This window comes from Anabrus simplex, chromosome X, assembly GCF_040414725.1.
Source record: "Anabrus simplex isolate iqAnaSimp1 chromosome X, ASM4041472v1, whole genome shotgun sequence".
Taxonomy (NCBI): Eukaryota; Metazoa; Arthropoda; class Insecta; order Orthoptera; family Tettigoniidae; genus Anabrus; species Anabrus simplex.
Genome location: NC_090279.1, coordinates 204,815,049 through 204,840,669, shown reverse-complemented (window position 1 = coordinate 204,840,669; position 25,621 = coordinate 204,815,049). Strand labels below are relative to the sequence as shown.

Genomic DNA, 25,621 nt, shown 5'->3' with positions numbered 1-25,621 from the left:
GATACTATTGACTGTTACGGTTGGCTTAAGTAGTGTTAAAGAGGACTGATGTACGAGGGGATGTTAGTGTCTATTTCTGTCATAGGTCTTAATCTGAGATAGGGATTGCCAATCCCACTCACCTTCTGGTCACTTCCTTCCTCCCTTTGTGAGTTAGCTTCCATTTTCCTCAGCAGAAACAAACAAATGCAGCACAGGCAAGGCCAGTCACTCCCATCCTTCATGGCTTTGTGAATTAGTAAAAGTAAAATATAACTCCATAAATCAAATAATTATAATAAGCAGCACAAGCTGGTAAGCTTCTTTTCTCCAGCAAAAATTTATTAATAATAATAATAAAGCACAGGCCAACCTCCAGGTGTATTGTTGTTCAGAATGCAGTATTTCAGAAAAAGGTAACAAAGAAGGAAAGAAAGAAAAGGAAATGAAAGAAAAAATGAGGAAAAAAAGAACAAAAATATATTTAATATAATATTTAAGAGGGAGGGGGGGGGGGGCGAGAACCTGGGGACCCTCCGCGCGCTAAATGATTTAAATCGCCCGCCCGGTAATTTTAGTTCAGCCCTGTGCTCACTAGAGGCGCTATTGTGCAATTCCTGGCGATCTTTGCGCAGCCGTTGCGTACAGAAGTGAAAAATAACGTTGAGAATCATCTCTTAGACTCTTACTCATTCTCTTTGTTGCATTGGGAGAAACGTCACGTCCCAGTCCTTGGCGGTCCTTGGTTTGGTTTTGCAGTCTAACTCGGCAAGTCTCTTTGCCAAGTGTTAGCAGTCTGTTTCAAGCGTGTTTGTAACAAGAAGATAACAGGTAAGGCTATACATGTTCTTCAGTTAACAATGTTTTAAGTCTTCAGATAATTGATTGAATATAATCTAAAGTAAGTTGTGGAAGGCTGTAAACTTTCGCTCCACGTTAATTTTAGATTTGCAATTGAACTGTGATTAGATTGAAACCTGGAATAGGCCTAGGTTTCTGTCAAATTGGTCCAATTGGAAATATTCCCCTAGCTGTGAAGTATATAGTGCTATTGTTGTCTGTACATAAATTATATCTGGTGTGGAAAAGTACTACGCGTATCTGCGTTCGGTAATTGTATTCATTTTACTCTTTTCTTTCCCCATTCAAACTTGTAGAACCATGCGTTCCCTTCTGGAAAAATTGCGAAGAGGTACGTTGCAGTATAAGTTAAATGTTTAAATAACGCACTTCAGTTAGGCCTACTTTACATTCTCGTAAATTTCTTTATAGATTTTGATTCGCTGCTCTGTATTAAGATAGTGTAGGTACTTCATAATCACTCCTTCACGAATGGTTGTTGAAACCATTTGAAGTCATAACAGCCGATCAATTATCAATGTTGTCGGACCTAACCTAACCTGTCACTATCAGTGGTTTTCGTTGCATCACAACCTAACCTGTCACTCAGTGGTTTTTCGCTAGATCACAACCTAACCTGTTACTATCATTGGTTTTCGATTAATTACAATTGTTTTCGTAAGGGATGCTAGAGGCCTGTTGGTCGCTTCGCGGTCCTAACCTGGGGGTTTGCTTCTCCAGACCAATGGTTTTGCCACTAGCCAGACCTAACCAAACCAGACCAATGCTTTTCGTACTTGCCGGACGTTCATTATCGTCAAGTTTTGGCCATGTCACGTCAGCCTCATCATACCGGACCGTTAATGTATTTTTTACGAACCAGCTAGTGAAGTCTTAACCCAATCTAGTGCCTGTGAATTGTTACGTCGTCTGAAACGGCCAAATATATCAGACCATAATTCATACATTTTAGCTGTCGCTACACGTCTCTTCGAATTATCCGCCACGGTTGCAAACCTCAACATTCTAAATGTCATACATGACGTCATATACTCACGAACAGCAACCCCGGAGCCCGTGCTCAACTTGGATGTCTGAATTACGACGTAATGCAATATTTTTACATGAGCTGGTCATAAAGCAACATACAAAATTTTCACATCTTGAAGCCATTTCTGATTAGACTGCATCAGGACCGTAATACTGGAAATGAATACAAATTTGGAATGCTTTTCCATATTTTTTTACAATGTAAAATATGCGTACAGTAAGTTGTAATTATATGTATTCTGCATTCATTCCTAATATTTTAGTATATAAATTTTAAACTGGCTTCGAACTTAGCATCAAATAAGACTTTAACTACCATTGTTGTCAATACTGTACATACGACGGCCTTGTTTTGAGTGAAAATTCACCACTGTGTTCACTAGTGTAACATTTTTTAATCGATTTGATATTTTGTAAATGTTTTTTAATGTATTCACTCATGCTACATATTTTTATAATTTCCAACCAGACATCTGGTAGAATTTTGAGGTATTTGATATGACTGATGATGCCCCACAGAAGGGGCGAAACATGTCTCAACTATTTTTAACGAGGTTTAACTAATACGTACCGGGCGAGTTGGCCGTGCGCGTAGAGGCGCGCGGCTGTGAGCTTGCATCCGGGAGATAGTAGGTTCGAATCCCACTATCGGCAGCCCTGAAAATGGTTTTCCGTGGTTTCCCATTTTCACACCAGGCAAATGCTGGGGCTGTACCTTAATTAAGGCCACGGCCGCTTCCTTCCAACTCCCAGGCCTTTCCTATCCCATCGTCGACATAAGACCTATCTGTGTCGGTGCGACGTAAAGCCCCTAGCAAAAAAAAAAATAACTAATACGTTACAGTCTTGTACTGTATTGAATAGGTTGAGTTAAAATAAATTTCTTATATTATTATAAATTAAGATTTTTTCAATACGGAGAAAATTATTTTCATTACTTGTAATAAAAACTTAAACTTGTCGCAAGCTCTGTGACACTCGGGTTGTTCCTCCGCCCAGAACACACCTTCCCACTTCCCTTCAACACTCCCTGCTCAACGTAGCAACTACCGGTACTTGTTCTGAATTCAGATACTTACCTCAGCAGAAGGGAGTCCTTTTCTGCGCATTAGGGCCAATAACAAGGAAGTAACACAATTTAGTTTATTCTTGCTGAAGATGTTCCTTACGGGAAGAAACATACTAGATTTAATAAAGGATGTATGTAGTGAATAGGTGGACGACTTAAATATAGGCTAATTAAGTTATTTTTAAATACTCGCTACTTGACTTTATAGTCAATACGAGTTTTTATCTAAAATGAAGCTGGTAGAGCTTGACACAATTAAGATGAAACCAGGCCTCATCCGAAAAGAACACAAGCTGTGGGACAAATGATCTTTCAGTGATGTAAAATACCTCTCATATCTCTCTTATGGCTTAATCAGCAGGTTTTTAACAATGTTAAAACTGTTCGTGTGTGCATGCTTTTTATTGAGTACTGAACCAGTAGTTTCAAATGTATTTATAATTAAAATTACATGAATCTGAGCTCATGAAGGTGATGCTTTGTCAGTAAATTGCTGAACAAATGAGTCACATATGCGTTGATCGGACTCTTACTGACAGTAACTTTTACATATGGAAATAACTGTCTCATGTTAACAGCTGAAATTCAAAGTGGTGACTGCTAGGTCGAACACGTGCACGCTCCTTGCAATGTCAAGAACTATGCGTGCTCCTCCTGTACTGCTGCTTAAGTCTGGGAGATTAAAAACTCCACTGGACGGTCTGAGTTTGAGACCCTATATACTTGTCTGAGGATTATGGTTTCATAGCCTTGCTTTGGAACAACTTTCTCCATACTTTGTTACAAGTTAGATCATTTTCTTTTGGGAGGAGAGTTTATTACTGCACATCATGTATTGATTCAGCTGTATAGGTATGACTGACTGACTGGTTGTTTCTTGTATTTTCTAGGTACGCTGGACATTAAATGTGGAATGTTCTGCTCTGCATTCCTGGCAGATCAAGCAACTCAGAGAAGACTTGAAGAGGCCCTGGTGTTGACAAACTGTCCATCGATACTCGACAAGCTCAATCACCGTAGTCTTAAGTTTTTGGTGCTGTTTACCCTGTTACTTGCAACAAGTTATGATGGGAAATGATTTCCTCTGTGCAGAAACAGGTCTGTGTTGCTCCATTTTGAAGCTCTTTAGTTTTAATACCTTGGATAGATTGTTCCAGTTCGTTATACAGTACATGAAGAAACCATTTCTTGTTTTAATGACAGAATGGCAGTGGGGTGTGTGAGCATCTGTTAAGTGGAGATTTAATTTACTAATGGCCATATAAATATTCTTTCTATTAACATACTACAGTATCCTTTTCTTTTTACCTTCGGTCGCAACACCACTCAGAGCACGGCATGGCTGGCGCAATGACCCTTGATAGCTAGCCAGTATATTGGAACAAGGCCAGAATTCGCCGGCACAGCTATGACGACGTACTTACGGGACCCCCTGGGTAGTAGGGGCTTTCGGGTGGGGACAATTCAAAAGTTTATTGATGAATTTTCCCGTTTCACGGTCAGTTTCTTCACACTCGTTCTTTTCCCATCTTACTTCACCGGTATCCACATATCACACATTATACTTATTCTATCACTTGCATATTTCCATATTATACTAATTTCACTTACCTCTTAAAAATTCCTGGGGGCAGACTGTCTAGAACCAACGATCTTCGACTCCATAGTCCATCGCCTTCTCCACTCGGCTAACGAGTTACTTGACATTCAAACGTATTAAGGAGATATTTATACGTACATACGTATACATGCACGTAGTACACAAGAAGTGAAACGGATGGCATCGCAAAGAATTTCATATTTACACCAAAAGATGGCACTCTCGTCTCCCCCTCACTCTCCCCCCGACCCTCAACTGTTGCCAACTTAAATTTCAAAGAGAAACGAAAATACATCAAACTCAAGTCATGAGTTTCATTACCACCACACGTTACTTGTATAAAAGGGGACCATGTATCCACGTTCCTTCCAGTCATTCGGCACAGTATAGGCATACAAAGTGGACGTTCAGTACCAATAATATGTCGGGAATCGCCGTAGTAGTCAGCAAATATCAAGATAAACTGCGGAAATCCACATTCATTCCGCGTTCCTCTTACTCGAAATTCGTACTCGGAAAGCCGGGAGTACCGAATAGGAGATTTCTCCAACAGCTTGTATCGAACAAGGAAATGGTCATGGCATTCCTACGGAAAAACCAGACTGATTAGACACCGTCAAAGTGCCTCAAGTGTCGCTCCAACATGACCTTGGAGGACACAAAACAAACAGGCGACGGCGTACGATGGGCCTCTAATAAAGGACCAAGGGAATCGAGGTGCAAAACCACCAGAACCATACGTCAGAAGTCTTGGTTTTCCAAAAGCAACCTCACAATTCCCGAAATCATACAACTGACATATGAAATAGCTCACAATACACACTCAGCCGATATAATCCATGAATACGGCTTCTCCAAAACTACAATCACCGACTGGACAAACTTCTACTGAGAAGTACTCATTAACTATATAGAAACATCAGAATCCATCGGCGGCCCGAATACAATTGTCGAGGTCGACGAGAGCAAATTCGGCCAAAGAAAATATTATAGGGGGCACTTCGTGGAAGGCCAGTGGGTTTTCGGTGGTGTAGAGAGGGGTTCAGGCAAATGTTTCTTCACCACCGTCGAAGACAAAGGCCCAATCCCTCATATCCACAATAAAGCAGTGGATAAAGCCCGGGACCACCATCATCATCATCATCAGACTGCTGGAAATCCTACAGCACTCTCAAAAAACATGGGTATGAGCACCTCAGTTAATCATTCAGTCGAATTCGTGGACAAAATAACTGGTGCGCACACAAATACAACTGAATCCACATGGCGCCATGTCAAAGCATCCGTCCCGGAATATAACCGCAGGAAAGGCCTCTACACCGGCTACCTCGCGACGTACATGTTTAATAAACAATGCAAAGTAGCAGGCAAAGATAAATTTAATAAATTTTTGGAAATCGTCCGCGAGATTGACTGGTAAGCAAATACAGTGGTAAGTCTGAACAGGCTCGCCAACATTCACCACTGCCGTCAATATATCTTCCATGATCCTGTTCTCTCAATGCACATGTGTGCAACACGAAAGACAGTTCTCGCCGTTCCTCCCTTCGTAACAGACATGATACCGTCGCCGTAGTGTCGAGTGATGTTTTAACAGCAAGTACAACTACACGAAAACATTCCACTCGTGCGTCCAGCTCTCTGATAGTGGTCATTGTTTTAAGAGGAAGTACAACTAGAAACAAACACTCCTGTCCACTGTCCAGCTGTGTGATAGTGGTGATTATTGTTTCAAGAGGAAGTACAACTAGAAACACACTCCTGTCGTCTGTCCAGCTCTGTGATGGTGGTGATTGTTTTAAGAGGAAGTACAACTACCAAGAAAGAACTCAACATTCTACCCAGTCCTGGCTCATCGTACCGATTATTGTTTCAACAGGAAGTAAAAGTACCGAAAACAATTCAATCTCCTGTTCGCTACTCCACCCGTATTTGCACTTCAGAGAGTACTACTACGGCAGCACAACAATATCTTGTGCCACTCCTGTCGCAACAGTTCCTACACTTATGGTGAGTACTCATAAATTCATATCCTCTCTAAGTGATTTCCATATACTCCCAATGTATAGTGTTGTTTTCCAATTAGTGACATACTGACCAGAAGTGTACTTTCAACAACAGTCACTCAATTAGCAATGCTGTCGCACCTAACCTAACCTGTCACTATCACTGGTTTTCGGTGGATCACCCCGCTCGTTTAGTGATGCTGTCGCACCTAACCTAACCTGTCACTATCAGTGGTTTTCGGTGGATCACCCCGCTCATTTAGTAATGCTGTCGCACCTAACCAAACCTAACCTGTCACTACCAGTGCTTTTCGGGGGATCACAACCTAACCTGTCACTACCAGTGGTTTTTCGATGGATCACAATTGCTTTCGTAAGGGATGCTAGAGGCCTGTTGGCCGCTTCGTAGCCCTAATCTGGGGGCTTGACCATTGATTCATATATTTAGCGGCCGCTACAGGTCCCTTCGAATTATCCGCCATGTTTGCAAACATCAACTCGCCAAACACGTCATATAGACGCACAAACAGCGGCCGCGGAGCCCGTGCTCGCCCGTGCCGGCGGATCCTGGACTTATACCAGTATATTTGATAAATAAAGGATTCCACCTAATAGATACTAATTTACTAATGTTTACTAACAATGAACACAAGGAAGTTAATGAACAATTATGAAAATATTCATTTATTGGCACAAACTCCTCAACAGACACAAATTTAAATGGCAACCTAGAGCACAAAAGTCCCCTGTATTATAATATCCTAATTTTGCTCAAGATATTAGGAAGGAAATATGACTTCATAACTAACATAAACAAGCTAGAATGCTCCAATTCTCAGCTAGAATCTCCCTCCCCCACAAGAAACAGCAAACAACGAAGGAGCTGAGGACACACCTTCCCCCACTTCCCCTCCATACTGCAATGAACAAGTTTTCACACACACACACCAGTAGTATGTGAATGTAAAAGGGCAGATTATCATGTGTAGTTAGATCTTAAGCGTACTCAGCCTGTACCACTTCCCACAGACGACTCTCCACCACCTACTGTACTAACAGCTGCTCTCCATCTAGTATTGTATCTGTGACTGCGGGACCTACACGTGCGTCATGATGTGGAGGGGAAGCGGAGGGAATAGAATGGGGTAGCTGGTGAGTGTTCAGTCTGTCGAGGAGGGGAATTAATATAGAAATAGTCTAGAGATTATTGTTTTGGTGGAAAGGTGGATTTTTATTTTATAAGTTTTGTCTCCATAGACCGATCAGCAGTGTGTGTAGTAGCATTATCTTGCATGAAGTAACAATTACTCCTTTCTTCTTCAGTCAGTTCTTGAAGGAATGGCCTGAGAATGAGGTCTATATATATCAGTCGGCATCTGTTTGTTGGTAGGCCCTATAATTCTGCGAGCACTTACTGCGCACCAAACTCCTATCTTTACATCGTGAAGTGGACGAACGTGCAGCTGGTGGAGATTTTCTGCCCTCTACTAATGACTGTTTTCACTGTTTATATAGCCACTTAAGTGGAGTCATGCCTCATCACAGCAGAATGAATTTTTATGTAGTAAAAAATAAAAATATTTATAAAAATGGAAAAATATGTATAAAATTAAGCAAATTTGAAGGGTGGCAGCTGAAAACGATTGACAACATTTTATTATCTAGAATTTCAATATTAAGTTTACAAGTCGATTATCTTTCTTTAAATTATTGAGAACATTTATAATTAAACACATTACTTAGAGCAAGTCATTTTATTACCCAATGTATAGAAAGTATATGTACAGTGAAGTGAAAAACGCAATTTTTATAAGGACAAATACAGGACATTGATCTTTCTTGCCAGTTAGGCACCGTCATTACGGGAGGATCGTCTGGTACCGCAATGTCACTTTCATCTTAGTTTGGAATATTTTTGGAATTAACACTTCATAGAACACCTGAGCATTGGGATTGACCTTTGCCTTTGCAGATTTTATAGGCAATGGTCCATTTTAAAACCTTCGCACTTCTGTGGGGCTGCAGTCTTACTTTTTTGTTTTTAGAACCACAACAGCTTTATTGTAACTTCCAAAATAAGTCCCTTTATGTAAAATAAAAATCTCCTGATGTTTGTCAGTTTTCACTATTCTGTTTGGTCTTCCATGCATAGGACATTTTGGTTTATACAACTGTGACAAAAGCTCTGTCCAGCTATGAATGTTGACTTCAATACCACAGGTTACTACTTTCAAAGGCGAAGGTTTTGTTCTGCTGCTTCTAAGCACATCTCTCCAGTCATCTGGTGTCTCAGTGTAAGATTACAATAATGTATATAGAATGTCAAATGATGTACACTGTATTTTCTTTTGATGCCTTCTCCATTCAACGAAGGTTGGCAGTCATCCTAGCGATTGTAGATTCGTTGCTTGCTGCTTGAAGTAGTGTGCATGTTGTTGGTACCAGTCTCGCATGTTATGCGACCAAAACATCCTGCCATGATTGTGTGTGCCATCTATTTTCCCTTGCAGAACAGGTTGCAACATGCATGATGTGTCCAACTTCTGCTTCTTAATTGTCAGCGAACTTGTCTGTGTTCCCATATAACTTACTTCAAAACTGAAGCATCTGTAACCCTTTCCATCCATGAGATATGAAGCATTTGTTGATAGGTTCACATTTCAAATGTCTGATTATTTGTACAAGTTTGAAGTGAGTGTCCATCCATATCATAGAAAAGTGTTGAAATCGCATTGCATCATATATGAAGCCTGAGCCCATTGCTGAGGTGTTCATTAGTCAATAACTTCTTCAATCTGTTGAAAGTGTTCAGAGCTTGTTTGATTCTACACTCCTTTTGGAACAAAAACTATTATTTGAAATATTGATCACACATGTAGGACTGTCTTCAGATCTTTATCATCCTCCATAAACAAATATCTGCGTATTGGAAAAACAACTTTTACACTATTGAAACAGTTCTTGTGACTGTACAGTAGAATTCCATTAGTCTGGCATCCAACAGTCCAGAACACCCGATGGTCCGGCACCATTCCAGGATTTTTTAAATGCTATTATCTCTTAATAATCTTCCGTGAACAATTTGATGCATTATTTGTCGAAACCAATTGAAGTGTATTTTTTTATTTCAAAGTTAATAGTGCAAATGTATCTCTACAGATCTCTGGAAATATTCAACTTTAGAAGGTTGTGTGCTATACTGAGTACTGGAAAGCCAACCATATGATAAAAGAACAGATTTCAAAAATTGAATGTATGGGCCACATTCAAAAATGGATGGGAACATGCCTTCAAAAATTGAAGTGGACAGAAGGAAAAGAGAAGTTGTAGATGGAAAGTCTCTAAATGATAAAGGAAGACTTACAGATAAAAACATTGAACTCTGGCATTATTATGGAGTGATAACAAGAAAAAACACTTGAAAAGAGCAGTTGTGTTATTAAACTAATGGTTCTGCTGATCAACATTGTACTGCAAAACGCCGTGTTACAGCTGTTTTCGCTGTACGCCTTAACCTATATCATAGTAAGAGGTACCACCTGATAGTCCGGCATTTTCGGTAATCCGGCACTGGGCGGGTCCCAAACGTGCCAGACTATCAGACTTCTACTGTACTTTGCTTGATGTACGTAGGTTATGTTCTGTGTGAATTGAACAGCTGTAATGGTGATGTGGAGAGGTTAAGCATATGGACCCTGATCAGTTGTTGCTCGTCAGCACATGGACCTTGATCACTATTACCAGTGTCCTAATATCTTTTCCCTTCAATAACTCTGTGACTATGAACTTTGTGCCGAACAGAATCATACAATTATATACTGTATGTATTGTCTGAATTAAGCTACAAGATGGCACTACACTCATTTTTGACCAAAACTGGACTATGATAGTTTTTAGCTGTTGCCCCTCATTTTGTTTCAATATTGCAAATTTGTCAACACAAGTTACACATCACTACGAAATCAAGTTGTGGCAGATTAAGAGCTCACTATTGCATTGACATATGAAGACTGTTTTCCATCACAAACTGATGTTGGTTGTCTTGCAACAATGCACGATACTGGGAAAAGGACCTTTCAAGTCTTTCATATTTCATCAAAAGGAATGTCACTGGCACTCAGTATTTCACTTTCACCACTGTGCCCTTCAAAAACTTCAGTCATCTTGCCCATAGTAGACATCAACACCACAGTAGTGTTAGTTAAACCAGCATGGGCTGCACACTACTTTTCTGTTTTGCCACCTTTAGCGCAGTCACTTGCATGCTCCCCATTTAATTAATGGACAGGATACACTTTTTGTCAAATTATATAACAGTTTGTCTGGGAAAAATAAACTCTGACAATTTGGAGAATGGGTGCAAATATTTATTAGGCTTAATAATAAAGTTTAATGTAGTAATAAACTGTATTAAGGAAAACTATGCATGTATTTTTAAAAAAACATTTGGACAACAATGAATTATCACTCCCTCAGTTTCAGGATTGGAGTAAGTTATTCTAGTAGGTCTTCTGCGCCTTATACTGGGGACCTTGGGTGGTTGATGGCAGAGGTTTTTCACTGGGTAATGGATGTGGCACATCCCTGTACAGCAGTCGGTATTTGAGTGAAAATTCTGTTGATGGATCCCATGACATGTCACTTGACTTATAGTTGGGCCCACGAGAGTTGGAATTTGACGTTTAGTGCCACCGGCAAGAAAAAGTTGACTAACTCTGGTTAAATGGTCTGTTGTTATGCCACATTTAAGGAAGCTATTGCCACGTGCGTTGGCTTGCTCTGTTGCTTTTGTGATATTATTCGGAGTGGTGCTGTGTTAGTTGTTGCTGGTTTATGTAATTACAGTAAAATGAAATGTCGTATGGCTTTTCGTGCCAGGAGTGTCCCGAGGACATATTCGACTCACCAGGTTCAGGTCTTTTGATTTGACACCTGTAGGCGACCTGCGCGTGGTGATGAGGATGAAAGGAAGACTACACATACACCCAGCCCCCATGTCAGCAAATTTAACCAATTATGGTTAAAATTCCAGACCCTGCCGGGAATCGAACCCAGGACCCCTGTAACCAAAGCCCAGCATGCTAACCATTCAGCCATGGAGCCGGACGTGTAATTACAGTGAAACCTCGTTAATCTTTCTGCAGGGGACAACGAAAAGGAACGTTTTAAGCGAGAAAACGTACTACTGAATATACAAATAAAAACTAGCCAACAGGGATGTGGAAACACTAGATACGATTTTTCCAACATTAGAGGATTTTACGTCGTGTATCCATGGGTACAGTGAAACTCTATAAGACGAGAGTATTAAGAGGTGAAAAAACATGGACAAATGAGAACTTATTCTGCTGGGGCTTTAACATAATAGTGCACTGAAAAGTGTTAAAACATCAAACAAATATGAAAACACTAGTGCCAGTGTCTTGGAAAGGTGAAGCATTTCAACTGATGAGCCCACTACTACACTAGTGCAAAACACTGGTAATTTCATGATTGAAAAAGTGTGAAGACTTACATGTGTTTTTAAAAAAATACATGTTTTCTCTTAATTAATTTTTAAGAGATTAAATACCAATTTTCATGTCTGTAACAAGTTGTTTGAGACATGCTGTAGATAGTCTTTTAAAAATTCACCCAGTTTGTCATTCCTGTTCACCCCCTGTTTTGGATTTTCCAAAAACAAAAAAATGTTTATTTTTTAAGGAGATTCCAAATGCCAATTTTTATGTCTAAAGACTTTTAAGTTTTTGAGATATACTCATTTAAACAATTCACCCTCTTAGTGATGGAACATCTAAAAATCCTCCCTTAGTGGGCACCTACACGTTTCTTTATGGCCAGTAGTTTTGGCTTGGTAATGATGAATTGGTCAGTCAGGTCATGTTATTTTGTGTATATAAATTTGAATTGTACCCATAAAAAAATGGAAGTATTATTGCAGATCACACTCTTTCTAAAACAAATGTCAGAGAAACCCTTTCATTTTGAACCAGTCGGTTATTACACATTTTTCTGGTCAGACAGTGAATTGGAGGTTATACATGTGTGACTCCAACAGAATGACTTTGGATGCTGTTTTTAATTCAACTAAACTTTGACCGACCAAGGTAGTCTAAACTGGAAGGTGCGAGTTTCATCATTCCACAAGCTCTGCGCGCTTAACATGAAGATGCCAATTGACTTGCCGACAAACTTTAATTTACCTATGCATTGTTTTTGCATTTTTATTTGGCTGATGACCCAGACTGGGGTTGAAACCGCTTCCGCTTATAATAAGAATGTAACACTACATTTCTTATTTACCTGTATTGAATAGGTTGAACTAAGTTATTTGTTATTTCAATTTAATTGTAAACTTGAATTTCATAATCTATGATCTTCATATCCGTATTGATCAACTACACAATTAGAAATAGGAAAGGACTTCATATCAATACTTACTTATTGCACTTATGCTACAGTACTGGTTTTGACCCCCTACATAGGGTCTTCATCTGAACAATACATTCACATATAGATCATGAAGCTATGATTAAGATTACATTGTCTAGAGAATGCCATATCATAAAATATTTGGTCATGTCCAAATGGGGCATATCAAAACGGGAACTAGCATGTGTCACTGTGTGACAATGCAATTGTATGTCTATGATGATATGCTTTTGGTCTTAAAATTAGTTTATAAAACACTATCTTCACTTAAAACTAATAAGTATATAAGATTAAAAAACAATATATGTAGGAACACTTCATGCACGTGAATCCTCGTGTCTTGCGTGTTATTCAGTTCATCGGTTGGTTTCTGTGTTCAAGTCTTATGTTAATAGTTGTACACTTGGTTGATGTTTTTGGAGCTTGAGTGATATGATTTGCTTGTAAAATTATCACATATGTATAAAAGATTTTGTCTTCCAGTATATACATAGAATAAAACACTTTCTAAATTAAAAAAAAAGAGATTGCCAGGCATATGGATACAATTAGGATAGATTATGTATATTCAGCTCTGCTGTATGTTGAATCTTGTTGTTTTATGTTAAAATTGAATCATGTTGTTCTGTGACATCTGTAAAATTTGAATGGCATTGGATTCAAACTGGTGGCTCCTTTCCCATCTGTAGCTGTGCAGTGATATAATTATCTGTGGAAGATAAGATTGAGCTGTGAGTGATATTGTGTTGGAGGAATGTCTAAGAATTGTGTGTGCTAATTTGAATATGTACTTACGGTTATTGGTGTGGGCAAGTTGGTTGTGTACTGCTTCGTGTTTGTCTTGGGCTCATACTAGCTGCTGTGAGGGGTAGGGAGAGTTGCTGTTGTGGGGGGTAGGGCTGGAGCTAGGTGTGTCGTTTGATGTTTCTCTGTTCTGTGTCATGGTTTATTATCTTGAGGTAACGGTTTTTTAGGGTGGGGATGACTATATTGAAGATGTTAGTTTTTTCCGTAATTTCATTTATGTTGAAATTTGGATTGGTATACTGATCTAAAGAAATGTAAAATTCTTCTGTTATGTTGAGCAGGGGTTTATGTTCAGGATTTGCATGTCTTTCTTGATGTTCGTGAAGATAAGATAGTCTTCGATATGTTGGCCTATTGAGGAAAAACGATTGTTTTACAGCATTTGTGTGTTCATTATATTGGGTTAGAAAGGTGCATCCAACGTAGCTTGTCTCCCAGTTATTGCATTTAATACGGTATACCCCTGAGTGGTTGTATTTATTGTTGCTGTTGATTGTCCTGACGTGTATGATATTGGTACTGTTGTGTGTAGTTTTAAATGCAAGTTATTTGTTTTGTTTTTTTAATGTTAGTTATGGGATATATGTGTACAATTGGGACAACACATGAACCTTCCAGAACATCACAACCACCATCACTGAAATAGAAAACGCCATACAGAAAATCCCGCATGAGCTACGAGATTGTCAGATATAATATTGTAAAAAAGGCTCCCACAATATATCGACAAAATTCACATTAACTCCCAAAACAATAACTTTGCCAATAAGACGCACATAAACTCGGAGAAAATAAAACGGAATAATCTACTCATAATGAAAGCCGACAAAGGCAACACCACTGTTATCAACAAAGACCAATACATATCGAAAACTAAACAATGTTTTCAAGACAACACTTTCCTCATCAAATGTAAAGATCCAACTAATAACATACAAAGAAACTTCAAAGTTTTATTATAAAACACACACTTTAACTGAAGTAGAATCCTCAAAACTTTAATGAATGAAAATACCAACTGCTAAAGCTTATCCCAAAATACATAAAGAAAACATACCAATGAGACCTATTATCAACTACAGAGCTAGCCCAACCTATAAACTCCTGCAATTTATCCAAAAATTCCTTAAAAAGCCCTATGTATTCAGCCAATGAAACAAATGCCAAATTCAATAGGTTTCTGTAATATAACGAAAGGATTAAAGACTGAACACCACCACATTCTTGCATCATTCAACGTAATAAACATGTACCCCAACATTCCCACAAAACAAACCATAGAAATCATTGAATCCAATCTAACAAGTCACAGCATTCTAAGCACTTTAGAAATAAGAGTTCATTAAATTACTTGATTTTGCCATTAGTGACAACTACTTTAAATTGTGTCTTTAAGGCTTACCGATGGGATCTCCCACCTCTGGTATACTTGCTGAAATTTACATAGATCATTTAGAGCACACTCAATTAGTAAAATAGACAATATATTTTTTGGTGTAGATTTGTTGACATATTCATCATTGATAATAGGTCCATAAATGAAACCAATATATTAGACAAACCCAACACAATAGACCCCAACATAAAATTTACCACAGAAACTGAAAACAATTGCACTCTGAACTACTTGGACATGATAACCAGACATGAAGGCCACCTTTCTTACAAAATATTTAGAAAAGCCATGCACACCTCAAACACAAAGATTCTGTTCACCCCAACACACACAAAAGAGCAGCTTACTACAGCATGATACACAGAGCATTTAATGTACTGTTAACAAAAGATTTCAATAAAGAATTACAACTAATTCATGGCATAGCTAAAAACAATGGATACAAGAAAGAAATGGTTAACAAAATTATTCACAAAATAAAATCCCAACCCAAAACCAAATTAACAAAAATAGACAAACCCAAGAAATATTATGCACTATGCACTATTCAACCTTTAATAATGTACACATATATCCCACAACTAACGTTTAAAAAAAACATAACTTAAGAATAGCATTTAAAACTACACACAACAGTACCAATATCATACACGTCAGGACAATCAACAGCAGCAATAAATACAACCACTCAGGGGTATACCGTATTAAATGCAATAACTGGGAGACAAGCTACGTCGGATGCACCGGTAGGAACTTTCTAACCTGATATAAAACACACAAATGCTGTAAACACAATCATTTTCCTCAACAGGCCAACATATCGAAGACTATAAACACAGTTTCACGAACATTGAGAACGACATGCGAATCCCAAACATAAACCCCTGCTCAAAATAACAGAAGAATTTTACATTTCTTTAGATCGTTATACCAATCTAAATTTCAACATAAATTAAATTACAGAAAAAAACTAACATCTTCAATAGTCATTCCCACCCTAAAAAATGGTTACCTCAATATAATCAGACAAAACATGACATGCAACAGAGAAACATCAAACATGAAGCTGTTTTTGTGGTAATCAAAAATAAATGTGAAAGAAAGAAAGATATTAAAATTAGGACTGTTAGGCAGTACCATATGGCTGATAAAACAGGCATGGGGGAGTTTTTAATAAATAACTATGATCGGTGGAAAACGGTAAATAAAAATGTAAACAGACTCTGGGATGGGTTTAAAGCAATTGTTGAGGAATGTGAAAATAAGTTTGTACCTTTAAAGGTGGTAGGGAATGGTAAAGATCCACTATATTATAACAGGGAAGTAAAGAGACTAAGAAGGTGCAGGTTGGAAAGAAATGGTTAGAAATGGCTGTGAAAGTAAGAAGAAATTGAAGGAACATACTAGGAAATTGTAGCTAGCAAAGAAGTCGGCTAAGGATAATATGATGGCAAGCATAATCGGTGGCCACTCCAATTTTAGTGAAAAATGGAAGAGTATGTATAGGTACTTTAAGGCAGAAACAGGTTCCAAAAAGGACATTCCAGGAATCATTAATGAACAAGGGGAGTGTGTATGTGAGGATCTTCAAAAGGCAGAAGTATTCAGTCAGCAGTATGTAAAGATTGTTGGTTACAAGGAAAATGTCCAGATAGAGGAGGCACAATGCTAAAGTATTAAAATTTACCTATGACAGCAATGACATTTACAGTAAGATACAAAAGTTGAAAACTAGAAAAGCAGCTGGAATTGATAGTATTTCTGGAGATATACTAAAGACAATGGGTTGGGATCTAGTACCATATCTGAAGTACTTGTTTGCATGAAGGAACTTCACCAAATGTATGGAGAGTTGCTATAGTAGCCCCTGTATATAAAGAAAAGGGTGATAGACATAAAGCTGAAAATTACAGGCCAGTCAGTTTGACATGCATTGCATGTAAGCTTTGGGAAAGCATTCTTTCTGATTATATAAGACATGTTTGCAAAATTAATAACTGGTTTGACAGAAGGCAGTTTGGGTTTAGGAAAGGTTATTCTACTGAAGCCCAACTTGTAGGATTCCAGCAAGATATAGCAGATATCCTGGATTCAGGAAGTCAATTGGACTGTATTGCAATTGGACTTGACAAAAGAGTGACTGAATGGGTGGCTCTGTTTCTAGAAGATAGAACTCAGATAATTCGAGTAGGTGAAGCTTTATCTGTCCCTGTAAAAATTAAGAGGGGAATTCAAGGCAGTATTATTGGACTTTTGTTTTCTTATATATATATCAATGATATGTGTAAATAAGTGGAATCAGAGATAAGGCTTTTTGCAGATGTTATTCTATTCAGAGTAAGAAATAAGTTACAAGATTGTGAGCAACTGCAAAATGACCTTGATAATGTTGAGATGGACAGTAGGCAATGGTATGATCATAAATGGGGATATGTCAGGTTGTGAGTTTCACAAATAGGAAAAGTCCTCCCAGTTTTAATTACTGTGTTGATGGGATGAAAGTTCCCTTTGGGGATCATTGTAAATACCTATGTATTAATATAAGGAAAGATCTTCATGGGGTAATCACATAAATATGATTGTAAATAAAGGGTACAGATCTCTGCACATGGTTGAGAGTATTTAGGGGTTGTAGTAAGGAAGTAAAGGAGAGAGCATATTTGTCTCTGGTGAGACCCCAACCATGGGCGCCCGCAGGATCTTTTCCAGCAGGGGGCACATTAACAATTTTCTTGAATATAAGAACCAATATAACGTCAGCAACATTAGATTGTTTACAGAAACTTCCAGTTACAACATATACTAGATGGCTGTCAGTAATTTCAGCTTATGAAATAATCTGTTATGATATTAAACAATTGAACATTAACATCTTTAGAATTCCAGGGGGGGCAAGTGCCCCCCTTGCCCCCCCTTGCGGGCGCCCATGACCCCAACTAGAGTATGGTTCCAGTGTATGTGGCCCTTACCAGGATTAATTGATTCAGGAACAGGAAAAAATCCAAAGAAAAGCAGCTTGATTTGTTCTGGGCGATTTCCAACAAAACAGTAGCGTTACAAAAATGTTGCAAAGTTTGGGCTGGGAAGACTTGGGAGAAAGGAGACGAGCTGCTCGACTAAGTGGTATGTTCTGAGCTGTCAGTGGAGAGGTGGCGTGGGAGGACAATATGAAGATAAAGTTGGAATTCAAGAGGACAAATGGGGCAAATATTAGTTTATAGTAAGGGGAGTTAGGCATTGGAATAACTTACCAAGGGAGATGTTCAATAAATTTCCAATTTCTTTGCAATCATTTAAGAAAAGGCTAGGAAAACAACAGATAGGGAATCTGCCACCTGGGCGACTGCCCTAAATGCAGATCAGTAGTGATTGAGTGAAACACACCTAGCTCCACCCTTACCCCCACAACAGCAACTCTCCCTACCCCTCCTTCCCTTCCCCTCACAGCAGCTAGTATGAGCCAAAGATGAACAAGAAGCAGTACACAACCAACTCTCACATCAAATGCAACTCAAGCACACCAATAACAGTAAGTACATATTCAAATTAGCACACACAATTCTTAGACATTCCTCCAACACATCACTCACAGCTTAATCTTATTTTCCACAGATAATTATAACATCACTGCACAGCCACGGATGGGAAAGGAGCTACCACTTTGAATCCAATGCCACTCAAATTTTACAGATGTCACAGGACAACATGATTCAATTTTTTAACATAAAACAAGATTCAACATACAGCAGAGCTGAATATACATAATCTATCCTAATTGTATCCATATGCCTGGCATTCTCTTTTTTTTTAATTTAGAAAGTGTTTTATTCTATGTATATACTAGAAGACAAAATCTTTTATACATATGTGATAATTTTACAAGCAAATCATATCACTCAAGCTCCAAAAACATCAACCAAGTGTACAACTATGAACATAAGACTTGAACACAAAAATCGACCGATGAACTGAATAACACGCAAGACATGAACGTTCATGTGCATGAAGTGTTCCTACATATATTGTTTTTTAATCTTATATACTTATAAGTTAGTTTTAAGTGCAGATAGTGTTTTATAAACTAATTTTTAAGACCTAAAGCATATCATTATAGACATACAATTGCACTGTCACATATAGTGACATACATGTTAGTTCCTGTTTGGATCATATGGCATTCCCTAGACCAGGAATGGTGAACCTTTTCCAAGTAGTGTGCCATTTTAAGTCTGGTTTAATATTCTCATCTGTTGACTGTGCCACTTGTTTACCATTAAGGGATGTCTACAACCTAAAACGCCACCCCCCTCCCCCCCACCCCCCGTTGTGACTTCTTTTCTAAATTCCTGATTATGTTTCATAATAAGTTATTTATTTGTTCATTTATTTGTTATACATATATCTTGTAAATATGTTTGATTGCATGTTCTGTGGGGCTGTACCTCAATTATGGCCACGGCAGTTTCCTTCCCACTCCTATCCCATCGTCGCCACGAGACTTATCTGTGTCAGTGCAACGTAAAACAAATTGTAAAAAATATATTAGATATAATAATCAAAAGTACTAATATTGCGAATAGACTTCACTTCCTCCATTAGCTTCATTATCTTTCCATGTTGTAGTTTGTACACTTGACAATTTAACTATATAATTTCTCCCTCATCACATTTCCATAAGGAAATGTAAAACAAAAACAGCTATCCTTGTTTATAAGGTCATCATAACATACATGTGGGAGTTATCCAAATTAGCTTTCAACTGCTCTGAAACTTCTCCACTCATTATTCTATCCTTTAATTCTGTTAATTAATAGTTGTTTGGTAGGGAAGTTTTCAAATAATGTGTTGGATGTCAATAAGAAACTTTCTTTCAACAACTCTCCATCAGAAATTAGTTTCGCATGCATACTGTACTATGCAGTGAGACAGATAAATACAGCCGCACTGATACTATTCCCTGGCCGGAAAGATGATACAAAAGAACTAGTTTTTGTCTAATGTTCGATATTTTCTGAAAGGAACTCTCTCCTTTCTTCATTTGAAATGGAACAAACATTTGAATGATCAGTCTCGAAATTGTGCTTTACATTAAATGTAGGGGATACAATTGTTTTCGAACACAGGCAACACATCTTTTTATCAGTCCAAATTCCCTTGGTCAGAGTTCTTGAAAAATACGGTCACCACCTTTGTTAAGTTCCTGTTCTTTTCGGCACCGAAAACATGTTTGCGATGTCCGTATGCAAAACCTCCAGAAAGAGACTCGCTTGACTTTCGGACCTATCCGTGTAATGGTGTTGCCATTATTGCACATCCGAATGGAACTAGTATTTAGATTTTCGATATCTATTTCTTCCACGTGAAACACTAAGATATGCATTGTCTGAAGTACAAGACGTATAAATAAAATATTATGTTCATGTGGCGTGCCACCGAAATCGTGTTTGCGTGTCACCTAGTGACACGTGTGGCATAGGTTTGCCATCCCTGCCCTAGACAATGTAATCTTAATCATAGCTTCATGATCTATATGTGAATATATTGTTCAGCTGAAGATGACCCTATGTAGGAGGTTGAAACTGGTACTGTAGCATAAGTGCAATAAATAAGTATTGATAGGTGGATGTCCTTTCCTATTTCTAAACTTTAATTTTATCTTCATTAGTATGGAATTTCATGACTTTTTCTGTATCCATAATTAGGCTATCACAAGACAAATATGCATCATGCTGGTTAACTTAACATGATTACAGTATGTAGGCTATTGCGTGACAAATATTTGCTACCCTTCACTACATAACTAAACACAAAATACATTTCTAACTTCTAAATGGAATGCGAAATACAAGCACAAAGGGGCTCATTGAGTTATTCTGCAGTGGGACTGCTAAAGGCAAGCAAAACTGAGCATTTCTGAGGCTAATGGCTTGCTTCCCAAAGGTGCTTATCCTGTGGAGTTCAAGAATTCAAAGCATTTTCTAGTTACCATGCAACTGCAGTGAAGGCTCTTACTTGACTTGGAAATAGTGTTCCTTCCACAAGGGATGACAAATAACATTACTAATCGGTAATAGCAAAAATTCACGGGGCGAGTTGGCCATGCGGTTATGGGTGCACGGCTGTTAGCTTGCATGAGGGATATGGTGGGTTCGAATCCCACTGTCGGCAGCCCTGAAGGTGGTTTTCCGTGGTTTCCCATTTTCACACCAGGCAAATACTGGGGTTGTACCTCAAGGCCATGGCTGCTTCCTTCAAACTCCTAGGCTTTTCCTATCCCATTGTCGCCATAAGACCTATCTGTCGGTGCAACGTAAACCCACCAGCAAAAGAGAATTTGTGATGTGATAAGTGATTTTTATATTGATTTAATATGATGAGAATTTGGACTTAATGTTTATGATGTGCTAAGTGAGAATATGTATTGAGGGATTTTTTTTTTTTTTTTTTTAAGTTAGTGTCTAGTTGTACAGTTCTATTCTCTATTTAACATGTGCATTTGTTGATACTGTCACTATACTGATCATCTGATCAATGTAATTTATTGGCAATGACTTGTTCTATCTTAAATGCTGGAATGATTAACAATAGCTTAGGAATGGGTCACAGTTTATTGAATTACATTAGGCCTACATATATGATTAAGCATTCAGCCTGTATGAAAGGATGATATGCCTCAGATGGAGGTAACTGTGACAATGCAGTGTACTTCATTTTTATTGCTTTCACTGCTCAAATGTCCCCTGTCTCTTGTAGGCCCAACTATAAATGAACCTTGACAGATTTCTCATTGGTGTGATTGTTTATAATTCAGTATACATCCAAACAAAGTAATATTCCAGTTCAAGGAATTAATTTTTAAATATATTTTCTTTGTTTGCAGTTGCTGAGAGCTGTATTTTCCTGTACTGCATGGATGAGGTGAAGATTTGCTATGGCAGTAAGAAATTGTTCAGCAACCAAGACAAGAAAATAGTTGCTTAATTTTGTACTCACGAAAATAAGTAGTGTTGCAAGAAAGTTTATGGATAGTGTTCTTATCACCATGAGAGGATGCATTTTAACTGTTAACATTGGGAAAATAGTGGTAGTTTTTTTTGCCCAAAGTAGACTTTTTGATGATTAACTATTGTTACTAGGTACAGAAAATTTTATATGTAGTTCATTATTTTGGCAATTAAATGCAAAATAATAGAGTAACTGTGGAGCAGTTTTTATTTATTGCTGGATTGTTTGTAATGTATTATATTTTAAATTGATAAGGATGTCTCTTCAAAAAATTTGCAACTGACTGAACATTTTCAGTTATTTTTCTAGATGAGGGTGATGGAAATAGTGAAATAAGTTATTTGATATAACTTCCAAGGGGGTCATCAGACTGACACTACACAAAGTACTGTATCTTGAGATAATGGTACCAACCTTTTTTTAATGGAAAAACTGTTTTGTACACATAGTCTTAACATTATAAATATAGCCCTGTGCCTATTTTGAAAATCAGAAGTACTTTTTGAAAACAAGATGTATATTTCTGATTTTCAAAATAATCATCGTATCAAATTTGTAACATTTGTAGGTTTATGGCTATGTGTAGTTCCATTTAGGAAAACAAAGTTGGTGCCATTACTGAAAGTGGAAAGAGAATGTTATCTTGAATGGTTACGGGTTAAATGAGGTGGACCTCTTAGCTGAGTAATTCTGTATAACACATTTTTTAGCATTCAAGTATATTATACTGTGTGTGGGAGTGTCTCTTGAAATGTGGTTCATAATACCAGAGTTGCAAATTGGAAATTTTTGGTTTTGCTGTTCTGTTCAGGTGTTCATTTGTGATCTGTTTGTGATAGGAAGCTAGCAATGGTTTCCTTCCTACATTTTCTATTGTAACTGTCAGTTTTCCTAGGAAATTTTCATAAAAAGTAAACTGAATGTTCAGGATACTTAACATATGATAAAACCAAGAGTTGGTCTTTTCTCAGCCTTGATAATCAGTTCTATTACTTTTTGTATCACTGAGAAAATTATGTAATAAAGAATAGAAAGAAAAAAGAACTTGTTCTTATGTATGCTCCTTCCACTTTCCATTTCATGTGCTAAAGCCAGTTTTAATTGATCTGTATTGCACCAAGAACACCTTTTGCTCAGGTGCCTATATTGAAATGAATAAAAAGGATTTTAACATTTCAGGTTTTCCATTCTGAATACACCAAAATAATGGAAATTTGGACTTAGTTTTTTTTTTTTTTTCCTTCATTCATTATTTTCACAATTACATCAAAATTAAAAATAATTATAAAAACTTACATTATTCCACTAAGATTTGTGGAAAATTATGAAAAAATAAAATTTACAATAAAAAAACTGAATTTTGAGCAGAAAAACAGCTTTAAAATATACCCTAAGTCCAACACCTCATTTCAAGTGTCCAGGTTCAGCGTCGAAACTTTGATGAATCACAGACTTTCCTGTTCAAGAAAAAAAATCTGAAAAATTAATATTACTAAGTACATCCAATACAGTACTGCTGTTGCACAAGAAGAGAGCACTTTTACTCCCCCACTTGTGCAATAGCAGTACTCTATACATATCATTGAAGCACTGACAAAAACTACTGTGTGATGTCCAAGAACTCTTTGAGGCAATTCTCAGTTTTGAACCGTTAGGTTTTGTTATCTCAAGTGGAAACATTTCACACAGGTGTTTCTGCAGGTGCAACGATAAATTGTTGTCGTTATTAAAACATTAAATGTAGCAGTACTGCCAACAATCGGAAGTGTGTATGCAAATATAATGCACACAATTGCCTACTATGAAAATTCTCTGCCTGTTTCCAGTCATTCGACCAAGTCACAAATACAATGAATGAAGCCCCATCTAGCAGCGAGGGCAGGAACCATGCCAGCTGCCGAAGCCTGTAGCACTCCTCTAGGGCAATGATTAATTACTGATGGATGAAAATATATTAATGTGTGTTGCTGGAATGAAAGAGAAGGAAAACCGGAGAGAAACCTGTCCTGCCTGTGCTTTGTCCAGCATAAATCTCACATGGCGAGAGGCCGGCGTGCTGTCTCCTGAGTCACTGAGGTTTTATAATTGCCTGCGAGTGAATATTCTTGTGGAATATTTTATTTACCACAGTTAAAAATCTCACATGGCGAGAGGCCAGCGTGCTGCCTCCTGAGTCACTGAGGTTTTATAATTGCCTGCTAGGGAATATTCTTGTGGAATATTTTATTTACCACAGTTTAAAATGGCACCATCATTTCTTTGGTTTTGTTGGCACAAGATATCGAAAGGGCATGTGTTTTATCATCCCTTCAACTACTGTAAGTCATAAGAGACTTATTATCTCATTAGAGTAGGCCTCTTCTTTGCTAGTGTTTCAACATCACACAAATACATTGAAGATCGGCAACGCCTTCTAGGTGTGAAAATGGGAAATGCCTGAAAACCATTTTTAAGGCTTCCCTGAACCCGCCATCTCCCAAATGCTAGCTCACAGGTACGCAGTCCTAACCGCACGGCCAACTCGCTTGGTTAGAGTAGGTCTCTTGTATTCTTAAATACTGAAAGACTGGACCTACCAGGAAGCTTGACTGAATAGTGCAAACACTAACAATTTTTCTCGAAATAGCTCGTCTGGTGGCCGTGATTATTATATGCTCTGACACCGTGGTTAGCCAGTTCAAGTCATACTGGTTGGAAAAAAAAAATGCTGGCAGGTAGTATACGTGGTGGTATACAATTTCTAATCACTAGATTATGTGCCAAAAGCCTAGATTAAATTCTAAACTTCTCTGCAGTGCTCATACAGAGTGAGGGCATATGACACGGGTGATTCGCCCGTCATATGGCGACGTTTAGCCTTGAGCAGGCCGCTTGGTGCTACTGTACAGAAGTAGGCTACTTGTCAGCACCGCGTTTCACCCTTCTCCCTTCCTACTATCATGTCATTCATTTCATCTCATTAGCTCCTCTGATGAGATTGACATCAGAAAGAGCACCCGGTTGAAAAATTATCTTCATACACAACTCCGTTACACAAATGGGGCAAGGGTTGGACATACATGTTAAGTGAACCAAGATTGGTAAGTTTTTAAGCTCATTAACTTTCGGTTCAGGTTATCTGTACCATTTTCAATAACAACTGTTAAACACTTCCAAGAGTTGGCAATAGTACTTGATAAAAAAATCATAAAGCATTTCTAACAAGTAAGGACAACTTTCTGATCACTGACTTGTACAAGAAATTGGGAAGCCCTCATATTATATTCAGATTTACACTATCAATCCATCATCACTGATCAGCAATTAGGGCAGTCACCCAAGTGGCGGATTCCCTATCTGTTTACCTAGCATTTTCCTCTGTATATTACCATATTTACGCGAATTATACCCGCACATTTAAAAAAAAAATATTGAGGCATGAAATTAGGGTGCGGGTT

At 38.0% G+C, this 25,621-nt stretch overlaps 2 long non-coding RNA genes across 3 annotated transcripts in view; one reads left to right on the top strand and one right to left on the bottom strand.

Moving 5' to 3' along the window:
* The first annotated feature begins 688 nt into the window (after positions 1 to 688).
* On the top strand, positions 689 to 22,269 carry LOC136886052 (uncharacterized). The gene is made up of 3 exons (XR_010861686.2): positions 689 to 810; positions 3,829 to 4,036; positions 22,060 to 22,269. It is a non-coding gene; the product is annotated as an uncharacterized lncRNA (long non-coding RNA).
* The window catches only part of LOC136886051 (uncharacterized), a 32,936-nt gene continuing 29,582 nt past the window's right edge, over positions 22,268 to 25,621 (bottom strand). For both annotated transcript variants that reach the window (XR_010861685.2, XR_010861684.2), the window contains one exon: positions 22,268 to 23,641. This is a non-coding gene — a long non-coding RNA (uncharacterized lncRNA). The remainder of the gene's footprint in view (positions 23,642 to 25,621) is intronic.